Source organism: Octodon degus, unplaced genomic scaffold, assembly GCF_000260255.1.
Source record: "Octodon degus isolate 3935 unplaced genomic scaffold, OctDeg1.0 scaffold00040, whole genome shotgun sequence".
Lineage (NCBI taxonomy): Eukaryota > Metazoa > Chordata > Mammalia > Rodentia > Octodontidae > Octodon > Octodon degus.
Window position 1 is genome coordinate 6,092,872 of NW_004524616.1, and position 17,584 is coordinate 6,110,455.

Genomic DNA, 17,584 nt, shown 5'->3' on the forward strand with positions numbered 1-17,584 from the left:
AGGAGGAGGAGGAGGAGGAGGAGGAGGAGGAGAAGAAGAAGAAGAAGAAGAAGAAGAAGAAGAAGAAGAAGAAGAAGAAGAAGAAGAAGAAAAAGTAAGTACTAATTTATAATCATCATTCAGAGCCACTCAGTGCCAAATTTCCCCAATAGCTACATGAAGTTTTATCTCTTTATTTTTTTGTTTACACTATTGCTTTGAATCAAGATGTGACTAAAATCAGCCATTGTTTTTGGTTGATACTGATCAAGAGCAGTGATTAGCTCTTTACCTCTTTTTCTTTACTTTGAGCACACATCCATGAGTGTTTTCTCTCCACTAAATACAAATTGTCTTTGCTCTTCATGTCCAAATTTATGCCCTTTTATTCAAAGTAATGTTCCAGTATATTCAAACCTTGTTTAACCTGGATTTTGCTACCTGGTTTCTTAAAAATGTTTAATTTTATTTTGGTACTGAGGATTGAATTCAGGGTCTTTACACACTGAAATATATCCCAAGTCATTTAATTATTTTTATTTATTTATAGTTTCTTTTTTTTTTTTCTTTTGAGACAGGGTTTTGCTAAGCCATTAAACTGCCAAGACTGGGCTTGAACTCATGATCTTCCTGCCTCAGACTCCTGGAGTGCTGGGATTATAGGTGTTGCCACCATGCCTGGATCTAAATATTTTAAGTTTGGAAGTTGAATTAATGATACAAAATCAGGCTACAGGTAATTGCACATGATTGTAATCCAAGCCCTTGGGAGTTTGAGGCAAGATGACTGCTGTGAGTTAAGACCAACCTGGGCTACACAACAAGACCCTGTCTCCAAAATAATCCGGGTTCTTACACAATAATTTTTGAAAAGTAGCTTTTCTTAAATAAGAGCCTCAGAAAAACCAAACAAGAAGTTTCTCCTCTTTACATTCACCATGTAAAGATAATTCAACAGCTTTATTAAGGTACCATTGGCACATAAAACTGTATATTAAGGGATACAACTTGATAATTTGACATATAACACAGAAATGATCATTATGGTTCGACTCTCTGACATAGGTTTCACCTCTACTATTTGTGTTTCCATTAAACATATTTAAAATAGCTTCAATTAGAACAAATTTGTGTATAAAATACTTCATTTTTCATTATAATCATGCTGCATAGTAGACCTCCAGAACATGTTCGCACTACATAGTTGAAACATTGCAAGCTCCATTTTTCCTCCTTTATTACCATCTTGACTACTCTCCATTTTGTAAAGAAGGCAGGTAACTAAGATTATTTTCTTGTGTGGGTAGTAGAGCAGGCTAGGAGGATGAGCAACATTAGTAATTGATTCTCCATTGTCTCTTTCACATCCTTCTTTATCCCTTCAGCCTGTTCTCAGTCCCTTGAAGACAGCTATGTAGCGTATGTTAGCTGTGTGCTCACCTTGTTTCTGACTTTTAAAACACTTAAGCCACTGAGAGGCAACCAGTGTCTGGGCATGGAAGAAGAGACAGGTAAGGAACACTACATCTACTGCAAGAGAAAGTAGGTAGAAATCTTGACAGATAAGTGTAAACAGATAGTTCATGAACTGTTGGGATCTGTTAGTCTCTCGGTGGTCCCCAGGGGGAAATGGTGAGTGGACATAGAAAATAAAGACAGGAGATAGCAGCTGAAGTGAGGTGGTGGACTATGCCTGGTTGGCAAAGGACCCCTGAACAACAGTAGGGGCCTTTATATATATGTTTGCAAAGTTACAAGACACAATGTTGCCTCCCAACTAATAGATGACAATGTCCAGGTAGGATACTTTTCTCATAACTAAAGTATCTTGAGTGCTTTAGGCAATGAGTCCTCATCCAGCCCTCCCACATACGATCAATGTCCATCTTTAGTGGCTCCCAGCACTGAACAAAACCCAAAAGAATGGGAAATACTTCAAAGAATCAACAACTGAGATCTCATCTTATTAAGTTTTTGCATTGCAAAAGAAATGACCAATAGAGTGAAAAGACAACCCATAGAGTGGAAAATTTTTTATCCAAATGTCCCTCCAGCAAAGATTTCTAAGTAGAACGTATAAAAAATTGAAGAAAATCATGTTCCTCAAGCTTGATGACCAAAACCAATAAAAGCGCATCAGAGATGAATACACACTTCTCAGATGACAAATTGCAAATGGTAAATAAATACATGAAAAAAATATTCCACAGCACTGGTCATTTGAGTAATGCAACTTCAAACAACACAGAGATCTAGCCTCACTGCAGAAAGAATGACAAATGCTGGAAAGGCTGTGGAGAAAAAGGAACCCTTCTCCACTGATGGTGGGAGTGCTAACTAGTACTTCTGCTGTGGAAATCAGTGTGGTGATTCTTCAAAAACCTAGGATTAGATGTCTCATTCACCCCAGCTCTTTCCTGTCTGAGTATCCCCACAGATGAATTTAAAACATCATACCATAGTTATATATATATGCAACCAAATAGCAGCATAATTTGTAATAGCCAAATCTTGGAAACAATTCAAATGCCCTTCAATAGAGGAAAGGATAAAGAAGGTACAGTGCAGGAATACTCAGACATAAAGAAGGACAAACCAGATTTCTATAGGAAAATGCATGCAACTTGGTACCATAGTACTAAGTGAAATAAATCAAACTCTCATGTATAAACTTTATATTGTTTCTCTGTTTTGAGAAAATAAAGGAGAGAGTAAATAAATTCTAAAATGTAAACAAAGAGGAGAGAAAATTACTCAATCTTAATTTTAATTACAGCTGGAGAATCAAACTAATAGCATTACCTATCTGAAAGTATAACATAGACATAAATACACCCCACCTTATAGATACCACACATGAAATCAGGTAAGAATATATAGTCAATTAGTCATGAGTGTGACATTCTAAAAGTTGAAGAAAACAAGATGGGTGTTGAAATGGATTTTCCACTCACCAAATATGGTATTCTTACCTTTTCTCCTCTCTAAAGTGCCTCTTCCAAGACATCTCCAATAGTACACAGACCCCCATCATTAATTAAGGAAGCACTGCAAAATCCTTGTATTCATCCTTGATCCCCCTTTCCATCTACTGCTGTAATAAATGTCAGTGGATCCTCTGGGTTGTGTTGTGGCTTATACGGAGAGTGTCCACCAAAGTCTAATGTGTGTGTAGGCAGTGAAGAAGATTGGACTCTGAGAGTTAGAGCTGCCTTGCCCTAAGGAGGAAACATCTGTCTCAGCAGCAGAGGTGCATTGCTTGGGCATGACTTGAAGGGTGTGTTTTCCTGCCTAGATCCTCCCTTCCTTTTCTGCCTACTGCCATGTAGTCAACAGTCTTTCTCCACTATGTCCATCTGCCACATTGTTAGTATCCTGGAACAGGCAGACCTTGGACTGTAACCATGGGTCAAAAATAAGCCTCACTTTGGGTTCCAGGTGTCAACTACTATGTCTCAGTGATGAAGAGAGGGACTACGACAGGCTGCATCTCTGGATTCATTCATACTGAATCGCTCACTGTCACACATCAGCCACTCTACTGCCCCAAGGCATCATCATTTCCAGTTTGGATTATGTCAATCCTCATGTTACTGTATGTGCTTGTTCTTGCCAACCATATGAATTATAGAGTATAGCCACAGTTATCCCTTTAAAAAGTAAGATAGCTCATGTGACTCCTCTCCTTGAGGGAATTCTCATTTCATGAGCAAAATCCCTTCCATTCCCAGCACATTCACCATTCAGAGCACACCTTTGAACTCAGTCACTACTCCAGCCACCCTGTTATCCCTGAGCCATGCTCTTATTTCAGGAGTTTTGTACATACTGTTCACACGTTCTTACTTGCTTTCCCTTTGGTAACCACAAGGTTTGTAATTCAGCCACATATCCCTGTGCTCTGTCTAAATTATGTCCCATGGGGGATGAAGGTGGGAAGGGACAGAGGATGGAAATAGGAATAAAGATTTATTATGTATACACACCAACTCCATATGAGAAACACAAACATTGTATACTGCAAACATGTACTAATAAACAATTAAGTCAGACTGTATTTAAATTTTATATTCTCATTACAATCAGAAGTTGCACAAGTTCCCATCATTCATCTTCCTTATGTGTTTCTTTTTTGCTGTACTAATGACTGCTATGTGTATATTTTTAATTCCTGCCAGAGTCCCACAATATAATTGACCTTCTGGTTGGCAGTATTGGTTTTCTTATGGCTGCTGCTATATCACCAATATGCACAAAAATGTGATAACTTGAGGAACTAAAAGGAATGAGTGAGGAAATCCTGTCGGTGTTCATGGGAACAGTTGTACCTGTTCTTTGCACTTAACTCTTCCAGGGTTGAGTGAAGTTCCACTCCCCTTATAGAGAATGCTTTCAAAGATTCTAATAAAGTTCAAACAACATCTTAAGACAAAGCAAGGGCATCCTTAGAATGAAGGAACACTGTGCACATGAACCCACACCAGCACGCATAATTACTCTACAGAGGCTGCCCAAACCCATCTCCCTTACAGGAAAAAGTGGGCAGAGCTGTGCAAAAAGAAGATCACCAGAACTCAGTGTGTTCTGACTGTAGGCACAAGGTAACTACATACTTCAAAGAGAGAAATTTTACCCACACACCTGCAATCATGGTGGATTTTTAAACATGAAACAAAAAGCAAAGAGCAGATGTATAAAATACAAACTCTGCAGATTTCATGTATGCCATTCTTTGGAATTTTGCTAGTGGCACCCACATATTTATCAATTAGTCTAGTGAAAACTTTTTTTTTAGTACAGGATCTACAGGGTACAGGGACTAGAGGGTCTCATTATCTATATAGGACTCGTAGTGATTCTATTCTTTTCAGCTTCTCAAGTGCTGGGATTACAGGTGTGGGCCACCATACACAGTCTCTATTGCCTTCTCAGTGTGCCCAGGGCTTGGGGCTGGCACTGCAGGCCGAGGATCGAGCCCCAGCCACTCTGCTCTGCCTAAGCAGGCACTTTAGTCCAGTGAGCTATATGGCCAGTCCTAGGCCAGTGAAATCTTAAACAAAATGTTTAATAAATTACATGGATGAATCCAATTTCAGTGGTCTGATGCCACAAAATGTATATAAATTAGAAGAAGAAGAAAATACATGGAAAGAAGTATAAAGGGTGAATCATTTTGCCATTACCATTAAGACACAAGATAGAGGCTTGGCCGTTGGAACACTAAGGGTCCAAAATGATTGCTGAGAACATAAATGCAGAATGATGGAACACATCTTCAGGATGCCAGGAGATCATGATGAAGAACCAAGGACATATATGACCAAAGACATACATGTGCACTGGAATGGCTCAGAGTCACTGTGCTATGCTGAGGATACTGGCAATCTCCAGAGGCATTTCCAGTGGTGACAGCTGAGAGGAATGATGCTGTTGGTTCATGGGGCAGTGACCAAGGATGCTGTGAAAGGCAAGAACACTGTCCTCCACCTAGCCCTCATCCCCACATTGCACCAGGATAACTCCAGGCACAAGAGGTCAGTAATGCTTAGGGGAGGCTGAGGTGAGGGGCTCTGGCTTTTGACCTGGTCTTTCCCCACTTTATAGCACATCAGTTCTGCAGGGGGAGGGGGGTTGGAGAATAGGACTGAGGGAAAATTTAGGAAGTATTACTTTCACTTTTTAAGAACAGCTGTAGGGAAGCTCACAGCTGGTTATGCCAGTTGTTCTGCTGAAAATAAAGAAAAACATGGAAATGTAAAGAAATTTACCCAGCATGAGAGAATGCAAGGTAGGGACCATGATTCCCTCAGTGAGAATTGTACTGACACTTCAGATGGACAAGTAGGGGTTTTCTTTCATGCCAGTGCTCAGAGAAGACTGAAGATCAGGGATGATAAAGAACACAAGACACTTCTCAGGGAATGAACTTATAGAAGTGAATAAATATATGAAAAAAATGCTTCACTTCACTAGCCATCCATGAAATGCAAATGAAAAAAAAACACTGAGATACCATCTCACCCCAGAAAGAATGGCTATCATAAAGAAAGCATCCAACAACAAATGTTGAAGCGACTGCGGAGAAAAAGGAACACTTTTCCACTGTTAGTGTGAATGTAGATTGCTGCAACCCTTATGGAATTCAGTATGGAGACTCTTTGAAAAACTAGGACTAGAAGTCCTATTCAATCCAACTGTCTCCCTAGTGGGAATTTTCCCGAAAGAACTGAAAATATCATATCACAGTGATATATGTGCAGCTATGCTTATAGCAGCACAATTTGTGATAGCTAAATCTTGGAAGCAACCAAAATGTCTGTCGCCTGAGGAATTGATGAAAATGCTGTAGTATTTTTATACCCTTGAGTATTACTCAGCTATGAAGAATGATAAACTCAAAGCCTTCATATATAAGTGGATGCCACTAGATGATATACTCATAAGTGAAATAAACCAGTCCCACATTTGTAAATATCATATAGTATCACTACTGTAAGAACTCAAAAGAAGAAATAAAAATAGAAATATATAACACAATTAAATGGAAAGAGAGAACTTAAGAATTAAATAATGAAAAGAGAGCAAAGAGAAAAGCTAGGAAACATGACAGGGGCAAAACCACACATTTATCTGCACAAGATGGTTAAAGCAATGATCCTGAGAATTTTCAGCAGGTTTTTGAAACTGGTAATTAATTGGTAGGATTTTCATACTGACTAACTGTATATGCTGATAACTGTGAACTAAGCACCTGCACTAAAGATAGCAATGTGTAATACTAGGACCACACGTGGAATGACTGTCATTCTGCTCTTCTAAATATGTGCTGCTTTTAATGTCATATCAATTACTGCTATGCTGTCTCTCAACTAAATGCTTGTTTCTTAAAAAAAAGGGGGGGGGTAGTAAATGAATCAAGAAACAAGAAAAAAAAAGTCATAGCACTGTCCTGCTACAATACTGCATATGATTAGTTTTCTAAATTTCTGTGTAAAAATATGTAATTGGTTATTTCTATTTTTTCAAAAAATTTTTTTTATTTTTATTTTTTCTTCACACTCTTAGGGACTTAAAGTTTAACACATCAATGCTTGATGGAAAATACTTGTTCCATGTTATGTCTAAAACATTTGATATTCAGATAATGAGGTTAAGCTCAACTGTCTATATTATAGGGTAATAACTCATTAAGCTTCTCTTCTGGAAGGTTAACAACTTAAATTTGAAGACAAAAATTCGAGAAAAAGAAAGGATACAAGGACAGCCACCATTTTGAATCTAGACCTTCAAGGTCCATGAAGACTCAGGACATAAGAGAACTTCTACTGTAGCATCCTGTAACTGTGTTTTCCTAAATTTTCTGATCAAGGAGATTAAAGGACCACAGAGGAAAGTGAATGATGATGTATAGTGGGCCTACAGAGAGTCACATAGAGAGAAAACATTCAGGCTTTCACAGGGAGCAAATTGGTCAAGCAATTGCCATGACTCATCCACATGGATGACACTGACAAAGAATATATAAACTGTGGTACAAGGTTTCAGCAACAATCGTGAGGGTATTTGACTAACTTTGGCAGATACAAAAATTATATTTCATGTTATATAGGTCTTGTTTTATCTTGGTCTTAACCATTCAGCAGAAAAGTATAAAAATGAGGTATAAAAGGTAAAGCCATATTAGTATGCTGAGCTGTAAAATGTGCAAGTCAACAACTTCTGAAATTGTCAATTCAATGGATAACCCACTACCATTATGGACTACTGGACTATATTGGATTATTTTGCTGAAATCATGCACTTACAATATTTAAATGGCAATGGAATACTTGCCTTTGACAACACTAAACAAAAAAGTTGGAGATAAATGAAGGACCATTTTGTAGTGGGGAAAAATATATATGTGTGAATATAACTGTATATACAAAATAAGATAAATATACAGCTACTTTCTCTTAATTCAATGAGAAGAAAGTATTGTACTAATAGTGTTTGGACAGGATATCGTATAGTACTATGAATAATCACTACAAAGACAACAATATACAATGTGTTAATTATTGTAACTGTCCTACTAACCTGTTTTGAAATGTTTTCATTGCTATTGGTGTCTCAATAAAAATTAATAATACTACTATTAATAATAAACCCAAAAATCAGGAAGAAGAAAGAAAGCAGCATGGAAATCCATCTCTGGCTGCAGTTGCTTGTGCAGACAAATGAAAACATTCCAGTGAGCTGTGTGTCTCAGGGAAGATGTGCCCAGCATGAGACAGGGACATCTTGGGGAGCAACTCCCGAGGTAGCTGGTGCTGGGAGGAACAGTGTCTGGAAACAGCACCCATAGACAGTTCCATTAGAATTCATTAGGAAGACAAGGATAAAGAGAATAGAAAAAAAGAGATGTTAAGCCTGCATATAACCTTAGATATAAATACAGCACCCAGATGTACTGAGGAAGGACACAGGGATTCCTGGGCATGAGATGCTGGAACAGCTCAATGCTACAAGTTAATCTTACCTCCTCAGTTTCCCTCTCTCATGGACATGGTCCAGATTCCTTGTTTTGTTGTTGTTGTTGTTGTTGTTGTTGTTGTTGTTTAATTTTATTGAGAAACAAATAGCAGTGAGACAGTTTCAAAACAGGTTACTAGGGCATTTTCAATAATTAATACATTGTGTATTGTTCTCTTAGTGGTTATTCATTGTACAAGTTGCAGCATGATATCCTGTCACAAACACTATTAGAACAAACCTCTCTATTCATTGAATTAGAATAATGGAGCTGTGTATCTATCCTAACTATTTTGAGAATACAGATACACAATGGTCGTTCATTTCTTTCCCACTTTTTTCTTTGGGTTAATTTTGTCAGAGAAGGGCATCCCATTGTCATTTAGATACGGTAGGTGCATGAATTCAGTAAAACATCTCAATATAGTCCAGTAGTGCATAATAGTAGTGGGTTTTCAGTAAGACTGGCAAAGTCCGAAGTTGTTGACTTGAGCCTTTTACAGTTCATCATATTAATATGGCTTTACTTTTTATACTTCGTTTTTATACGTTCACCTGAATGGTTAAGAACAAGATAAAGCAAGACCTACATAACAAGAAATGTAGCTTCTGTATCTGAAAAGGTCAGTCAAATCCTCTCAGGGTTTAAGCTGAAACCCTGTACCTCAATTTGCAGATCCTTTGTGAGTGTCAGCCATCTGGATGAGTCACAGTCATTGCTTGACCAGTTTGTTCTCTGTGAAAGCCTGAGGGAATGATTTCTCTCCATGTGACTCTCCTCAGGCACACTATACATCATCATTCATTTTCCTCTCTGGCCTCATAATCTCCTTGATCAGAAACTTTGGGAAACAGCTGAGTTACATGATGTTATAGTACAGGTTCTCTTATGTCCTGAGTCTTCACTGACCTTGAAAGGCTAGGAACAAAATGGTGGCTGTTCTTGCAGCCCTTCTTTTCCTCTAATTTTTGGTCTGCAAACTTAGGTTGGTAACCTTGCAGAAGAGAAGCTTATTATTATTACTCTACAACATAGGCAGTTGTGCTTAACCTCACTATCTGTCTGGATACCAAACATCTTAGACATAATATTAAACAGGTATTTTCTGTCAAGTATTTTTATGTTAAACTTTCAGTCACTCCACAATATGAAGAAAAAAGATTAAATAGATTAAAAAATTAAGAAAATAAGAATTAGCATTTACATATTTTTGCACAGAAATTTAGAAATTTAAGAATATACAGCCTTGTAGCAGCACAATTCTGTGACATTTGGAAGAGTGAAAACAAGAGGCAGAAAAGCAAAAGCAAGGACAGAAACAGGATAACATATAACAGTACATACATTACAGATTCTCAAAACAAGAATAGCTGATTAACACGGATTGGTATATTATCTATTTTTATTGTTAAATCTGTTGCTCAGATTAACAGATATGGCTATGCAAGATTGGACGTATGATTGAATATTACCATATGCTTTATTTAAGAAATCTTAAATTTTTGTTATTCTCTCTCATTTTCTATTACTTTTTTAAAATTTTGTTGTAAAGAGAGTATAGTAATAACTGATATGATATTCAAAATGGCATATAATAATGGCATATAATGGCATACGTTTAAAAGATGAAAATGACAAGAATTTCAAGCATGATTTTAGCATTACACATTCCTGTCCTCAATGTAGATGCTTAGTTCACAGATATCAGCATAGAGAGTTAGTCACGGTGAGAATTCTACCCATTAACTGCTGTCTTCAAAAACCTAATGGAGGGGCCAGGGAGATGGCTCAGTGGAATAAGCACTTCTGTGGCAAGCACAAGGGCCTGAGCTCAATCCGTGGTTCCAGAAAAAAATAAATAAATATAAATCTAATGGAAATTCTTAGGACAATTGCCTTATCCATCTTGTATACATGTATGGTTTTTCCCTACCTTATTTCCTAACTTTTCTTCTTTCTCTCTCTTTATTGTTTAATCCTTAAGTTTTGTTTCTTCCCATTTCAATGTGTTTGTTATGCCCTTCAGTTTTTACTTCCTCTTCTGAGTTCTTATACTTGGAAGACAATGTGATATTTATACATGTGGGTCTGGTTTAATTCACTTATGAGTATAATTCAAGCTGCATCAACTTAACTACAAAGGCTTTGAGTTTGTTTCTCATTATACCTGAGTAATACACATTGTATAAAAATACATCTTTTTTATTCATTCCTCAGGTGATGGGCATTTTGTTTGTTTCCAAGATTTGGCTATAAAAAAACGGACTCCCAAAAACAAAGTCACACATATATCACTGTTTGGTATGATGTTTTCAGTTCTTTTGGGAAAATTCTCAGAAGGGAGGTAGCTGAATTGAATGAGATTTGCAGTCGTAGTTTTTTGAGGAGTTTCCACACTGATTTCCATAATGGTTATACCCATCTAAATTCCCACCAGCAGTGAAGAAAGGTTCCTCTTTTCCTGCAGGCACTTCAACATTTTTGTTTGTTCATTTCTTTATAATAGTCATTCTTTCTGGAATGAGATGGAATCTGTTGGTTCTTTAAATTCACATTTCTCTATTAGCCAGTGATGTGGAGCATTTTTTCATGTAGTGGTCACTGACTGTGGGCTGGTGTGTAGAACTGTTGCATGCGTTCTCCTTGGTGCTGGTAGCAGAAGCCAGGAATATGTTTGAATACTGACAATGATGCTCTCCTTGTGGAAGTATGCATCTACCACCTGCTCATGTTTTACTGCAGGGAGTAGCCCTACTACCTGAACCTGCTTGAGCTCTTCATGCAGACTGCCTGTCAGACAGAGTTCAGTCAGACTTTAGATGTCATCACAGCCCCATAGGACCATGTAGATCTCAGAAAATACACTTAAAAGAGGTTCAAATCTATGGTTAAGTACAAGACAGCTTTCTACTCCTGCTACCTGCCTGTTGCTGCTGCCATGTACATGGCTGGTATTGATGGGGAGAAGGAGCATAACACATCCAGGAGGATCTTGATGGAGATGGGTGAGTTCTTCTAGATACAGGAGAATTCTGGGCAGAAGGACATGGAGAATGAAGCCAGAGTGAAAGTGCAGTATGAGGAGTTGGATCTGCTGGCTGTGTTTTTGCAGAATGAGGAAGATATCTACAACCACATCATGAACCACACCAAACAGTACTCTGCACATCTCCCCGCAGACATCTTCCTGGTGCTGGAAAACAAGCTCTACTACTGGAAAAAGTGACCTGGAGACTACAATGGCAGGGAGAGGCTTTGATTGCCTTAATGTCAGAATGTTTCTCAATATATGGGAAGTTTTCTAGTACTACATCTGCCCATATTCTTTTTATATCATTTATATTGACTCCTTTATTCTCATTGATGCATATATGTCTCATGTTGGTCATCTTTGCACAGTCTTGCAGGTATTGAATTATTTTTTCCTTCATCTTAGTTGTTTTTAAGAGATCTTTGCTTACCTTTTCAGTAGCAGTTATGGTGTCTTCAAGGTCTGATAGTCTATCTTACAATCAAGTGGTTTTGCTAGCTTCTGATAGAGACTTTAATTTCTTGTATATCCCTTTGAATCTGCTTCATCCATTCTATTTCTGTCCTATGTTGCTCATTGAAGGACTCCATCATTTTTCTATTCTCCTCTATTTTTTTTTATCAGTGTCTTCTTTGGAAGAATTTAGTAATTATTTCATTTTAGTTATCATTTCTTTCTTTATATCAGAGATGTTTTTTGATATGATTTCCTCTATTCCTTTCTACAGTTGCTTTCTTATTTCATACGCTATTATTTCAGAGATTTCCATAGTGTGACCTCCAATTTCTTCTATTCTAGTTTCTCCTGCATTTTTTTCTGGGTGGACTCAGAGCCTGAGACTGCATTTTGCTCCTTCTCTTTGTCATTTTGTATAGCACTGTACTCTGACCTTTTGTGTAGAGCTTTGGTGCAGTTATGACATTTGCACCTACCAATATTATTACCCAAGAGAGATTATGTGGTTAAGACAGTTACAGTTTTTTACTTGCAATGCTACAATTAGCAACACTAGGTGGTGAGATTTAGGAATTGGCAAATTTTGTAACTAGTGGGTTTGTACTTTAGCCTATAAGACAAGCATTGACTGTATCACTATACATATATTAAATAGGGAATTTGTATTTAAATTAGTTCTCCTAAATTCTTCTGATCACCTCCCCTAGATGTACCTGGAGACTTCCAGGTGGACTATTTCACCTGGGTTACCTGTTGCCCTAGATCTGAGTCTACCACTGTCTCTCAGCTTACCAAATCCAGATCTACCAAGCTTGAACTGGTCCACCTGGGCCTAGTTTGGGTCTGGTTCCTGTGCTTGGCTTTTTCCTGCTGCTTGAACTCTCAGTGCCCCACTGGCAAGATGTTCTACTCCTGGATTAGCTGGATGTGTCTTGCCCCTAGCTTCTCTGCCTGGAGTTCCTCACAGGGTTCCACACCAGGTCTGTCTAGTGTACTAGACGGAGGTTCTGAGAGCTGGCATACACCATATGCCAGGCCTCTCCAGTGTGCTGGTTGAAGGGAGGTATTCACATGTGGTGGGAGCCACATGCCAGGCCTGTCTTGTGCTCTGGCTGGAAGCCAGATTCTTTACTTTAATGAGGTACATTCCAAAATGTTTCTTAAGTCTTCTCCACTAAGTATTACACAGGCAGTGACAAGGATTTGTAATACCAATGATCATAACACATAACTGATATTATTTTATCAATATATCCTGACAAGGATTAATTTTTTCACAAATGTAAGAGATTATTATTAATTGTATTGATTTTTTTCTGTATTTTTAAGGTAAGAGTCTACAGGACATTCAGGGTCTCATTACTAGATTGGATTTATAGTGATCCATGTGTTTACAGCCTCACAAAAACTGGGATTACAGGCATGCACCACCACACCATGCCCAGGTTCAATTGCCTTCTCAGCATGCAGCAGGGGTGATGCCAGCATGACACTCCCAGGGACTGAACCTCCAGCCCCTATGACTGCTTGAAGATGCTTTAATCTGTTGAGGTATATAGCCAGCCCTATAATCCTACATTTTAGAAAAAAAGGAAAAATAGAGGAATGTGAAAAAGACTCCTGAATTATAGCCATTCCAGAGTTTGTCTTAGCATAAATAGCATGCAGAGAGTGATGTAACAATTCCCTCTTCATTCCAAGTCTAGGTTTCACTTGAGTATGAAAATCCTGAGATGGATAGAGAAGGTAAGCAGTAACATAGGTTTGAGACACAACACCTTCATATATATTCTATATTTGATGACATATACCCAGATAAATGCATTTTCAACTATTCTGTGAGGAAGCACTAAAAACAGACATCAAAAAGTGCATAATCTTGCCAAGTAAAAATTATTAAATATACTTGCTAAATTTTAGTAATGTGCAGTCCACAAGCCGATTATAGCATTCAAACCAGTTGCTCCTGTTCACTGTCATGCTTCTGAGTGCCTTCTACCCATCAGCTCCACAGAGAAAAGAGATTCCTTAGGTCTGAAATAAGCTCTGTGTGCTCTTCCTGAATTATCAGAAATACCTATTGTTGGTTGATGTACTGCAAGGCACAGGGACTGTCCTCCACTGTGGCCAGCCTCTTCCCTTGAAATCTTCCTCTGTTCAGCCCCTATAAGCAGCAGGCAAAAGGCAGCAAAGTTGGACTTTGAAAATCATCTGACTTCTCTCCCACCCCTCAGTGGGCTGTAAACCAATCACCAATCTTGGAGCAGTATGTTGTGTCAATTACAGAATCTATGATATTTCCAAGAACAGCCAAGTGAAATCAAAAGACTACAGTGCTTGTTTCACTTTTCTGTAACTCAGTCAATGAAGAGAAATGAAGTTGCACTGCCCTGAAATAACAAGCAAGATAGGTACAATAAAACTTGTAATCCAAAAGAGGTAAATAATTCACTGGCAAAGAGGGAACATTTTCTATGAGCTTAAGAGACATATTCTGGAAGCTGACTTTAGAAATAACATCCTGAACTAAGATTCTGCTATGCCCATTCTAATTTATGTTGGGGATTTCTCCAAAACAAAAATTGAAATTGCATTTGACCCAACTATCCCTCTTCAGAAAGAGCTAAAGTCCTTACAGGACAGTAATACATACATACCCATGTTTACAGCAGTATCTTGGAAGGGGCCCAAATCTTATATCAATGGATAAAGATAATGTGGTAACTACACACAAGGAAATACCACTTGGCCTAAAGAAGGGCAATCCTGGATCTTTTCTGGAGAAAACGATGGATCATGAGTTCATAAATCTACATGAAATAAGTCACTTGTAAAAAGTTAAATATCATCTGGTTTTGCTAATATGAGACAGTTGAAATACAAGTACTACCAAATCCATGTTAAGAGGTTGAAGGAAGCTCTGTGGAGTTGGGAAGGCTGAGTGGGGAAGAAGTGAAGTGGGAGGTAGGGGAGCAGGGAGTATAAAATGATCAAGATGTGACATGAGTATGTAAAGCACCCCCAAACTGAATATACTCACTCTGGATCACAGATATGTATGAGTAAAACTTTAAAAAGACAAGTAAAAAAATAATGAACACTGAATATTAGTAATATTTTCTTAAAGATTGAGAATTTAAAAACTTTCTGAAAATCACTACAATATTACACTATTGCCTGAATCATGCAGTTCTGTGTATTTCTGTGCAGTTTCTCTGAAATTTATTCCAAATTATGCAGATGACATTACATTGTGGTTAACTGCTGATTAGATTAGACCCCAACCTCCCAAATGCCAGTATTTGACCTTTTAACATGAATATTATTCTATGGAATGTGTGTCATTCTTGAGCATGCATTCTAACTAACTCATACTCTTTTTAGCATGCTGTTTCTTTTAGTCATATTACTCTACTTTTCAACTTTTTTGTAATATTATTCAATTATTTGGGAATTTATTGTGTGTGTGTGTGTGTGTGTGTGTGTGTGTGTGTGTCTGATACAGTCTCGCTATGCAGCTCAGACTGGCCCTGATCTTATTTTGTAGCCCAGGTTGGTCCTGAATGTGCAATGATCTACCTGCATCAGACTCAAGAAAAGCTGAAAAAATTTCCATTAAAAAAAATATAACAGAGTCTGAACCCAGGTCCGGTGAGTGTGTGGGAGAGCATCAGGCTACCCTGTGCTGGTGGGAACAACTACTGGTAACAGCCCTGGCGAAGCATGGGTGAGACCCACTTCAACCCCATTGGGACGCCCACCACCACTCCACAGCCCTTCCCAACCCTGCACGCTGAGTAGGACTCTCGGCCATATACCTGGAACCCACAGACCCAGTCATAGCCCAGGTCCAGTGAGTGTGTGGGAGAGCTGCCTCTCCCCCCTACTCCACCTTGTCCCCCCCAGGCTCAGCTCATGCCTGGCACACAGGCCTGGGGTGTAATCCTGGAGCTGCAATCCCTACAGAGAGGGTAGAGGACAGAGCCACACAGATAGTCCAGAAGCAGAACATATTGCCATAGGGGCACAAGAGGTTCACCCTCAAGGGCAGCAGTAGGAAGGAGCTGAGTACATCAGCCAGAACCAAGGCAGGAACAGCTGGATAAGTCCAGACTTTGTAGATCTGCACCTGAACTTCAGTACGTGCTAAGGTTATAACTACAACGAAGATCTACAACAAAGATCAGAAGAGAGTGCAACACAAAATGATGAGAAGGAACAAAATGCAACCTCAGAACCCAAGTCCACCCATAACAAGTGCAGAGGACACTAACACAGAACAAATTGGGAATCACACAGCTGAAAGCAATGAATCAATGGCTTCTGAAATACAGAAACAGCTGCACAAAGGTATAGAGGAACTCACATTGCAAATAAAAAAGAAATCCCTGAATTACAAACATCTGCAGTAAAGAATCAAATGCAGAAACATATGGAGGAAACCCAATGCCCACCCAGAACAAGTGCGGAGGACACTAGCTCAGCTCAGATGCATGAATTAATAGCGTCAATAGTAAATAAGCAACAGCAGAAAGATATAGAGGAAATCAGAGCGCAATTCTTTTCTGAAATAAAAAAAGAATTCTCAGAATTCATAGCATCTGAAGTAAAGAACCAATTACAGAAATATAGGGAGGAAACCCAATCTAAAAAAAAAAAATTGCAGTAAAAGAATTTATAACTGCTTCTAAAGAAGATATTGATAAAAAAGAGGAGATTAGAAAAATGACAGATTCCTTGAATGAGCAGTACAGGAAACAAATAGATCGCATGAAGCAGAGTCAAAGACATATAGAGAAAATTAAAATCTCAATCCCAAGCTTGTAAAACCGTTTAAGTGAAAGTGAAGACAGAGTTTCAGATCTTGAAGATGCTGGTGCGGCTAGTGAAAAGGTAAGAAAGGATCTCTTAAAAACAACAAGGAAGCAGGAAAGAATAATCCATCACCTGCAAGATGATGTGAAGATGAACAATGTGAGATGAGTAGGCATCAATGAGAAAGAAGGAGTCAATACAAATGACATTAAAAAAATATGGGCAGAAGTAATAGCAGAAAACTTCCCAAATATAAGTAAACAACTGACGTTCAGGTAACTGAAACTACAGAACGCCAAGTAACCTCAACCCAATGAAAAACACACCGAGACATATAATGTCCAAGATCTGAGAAACTCAGCACAAGACTAATATAATGAAAGCCACTAGAGAAAAGAAACAGATCACATTCAAAGGAAAACCCATCAGAATTATGACCGACTTCTCTTCACAAACCATGTAGGCAAGAAGAGCATGGAGCAGAGTACTTCAGGTTCTCTATGAAAACAAATCCCAGCCCAGACTACTATACCCTACAAAACTCTCTCTCAAGTTTGATGGAGAAGTGAAATACTTCCATGACAAAGAACTCATCTCAAGACTAACTCATCAAGAGAGGGAAAGGAGAAGAGCTAGGAAACATGACAATGTCAAGCCATACAGTTATATGTAAAAGGTGAGCAAGGCAATGATCCGGAGAATCTTCAGAAGATTTTTTAATCTAGCAGTTAATTGGAAAGATTCTCACCCTGACTAACTATATATACTGATACCTGTGAACTAAGCTA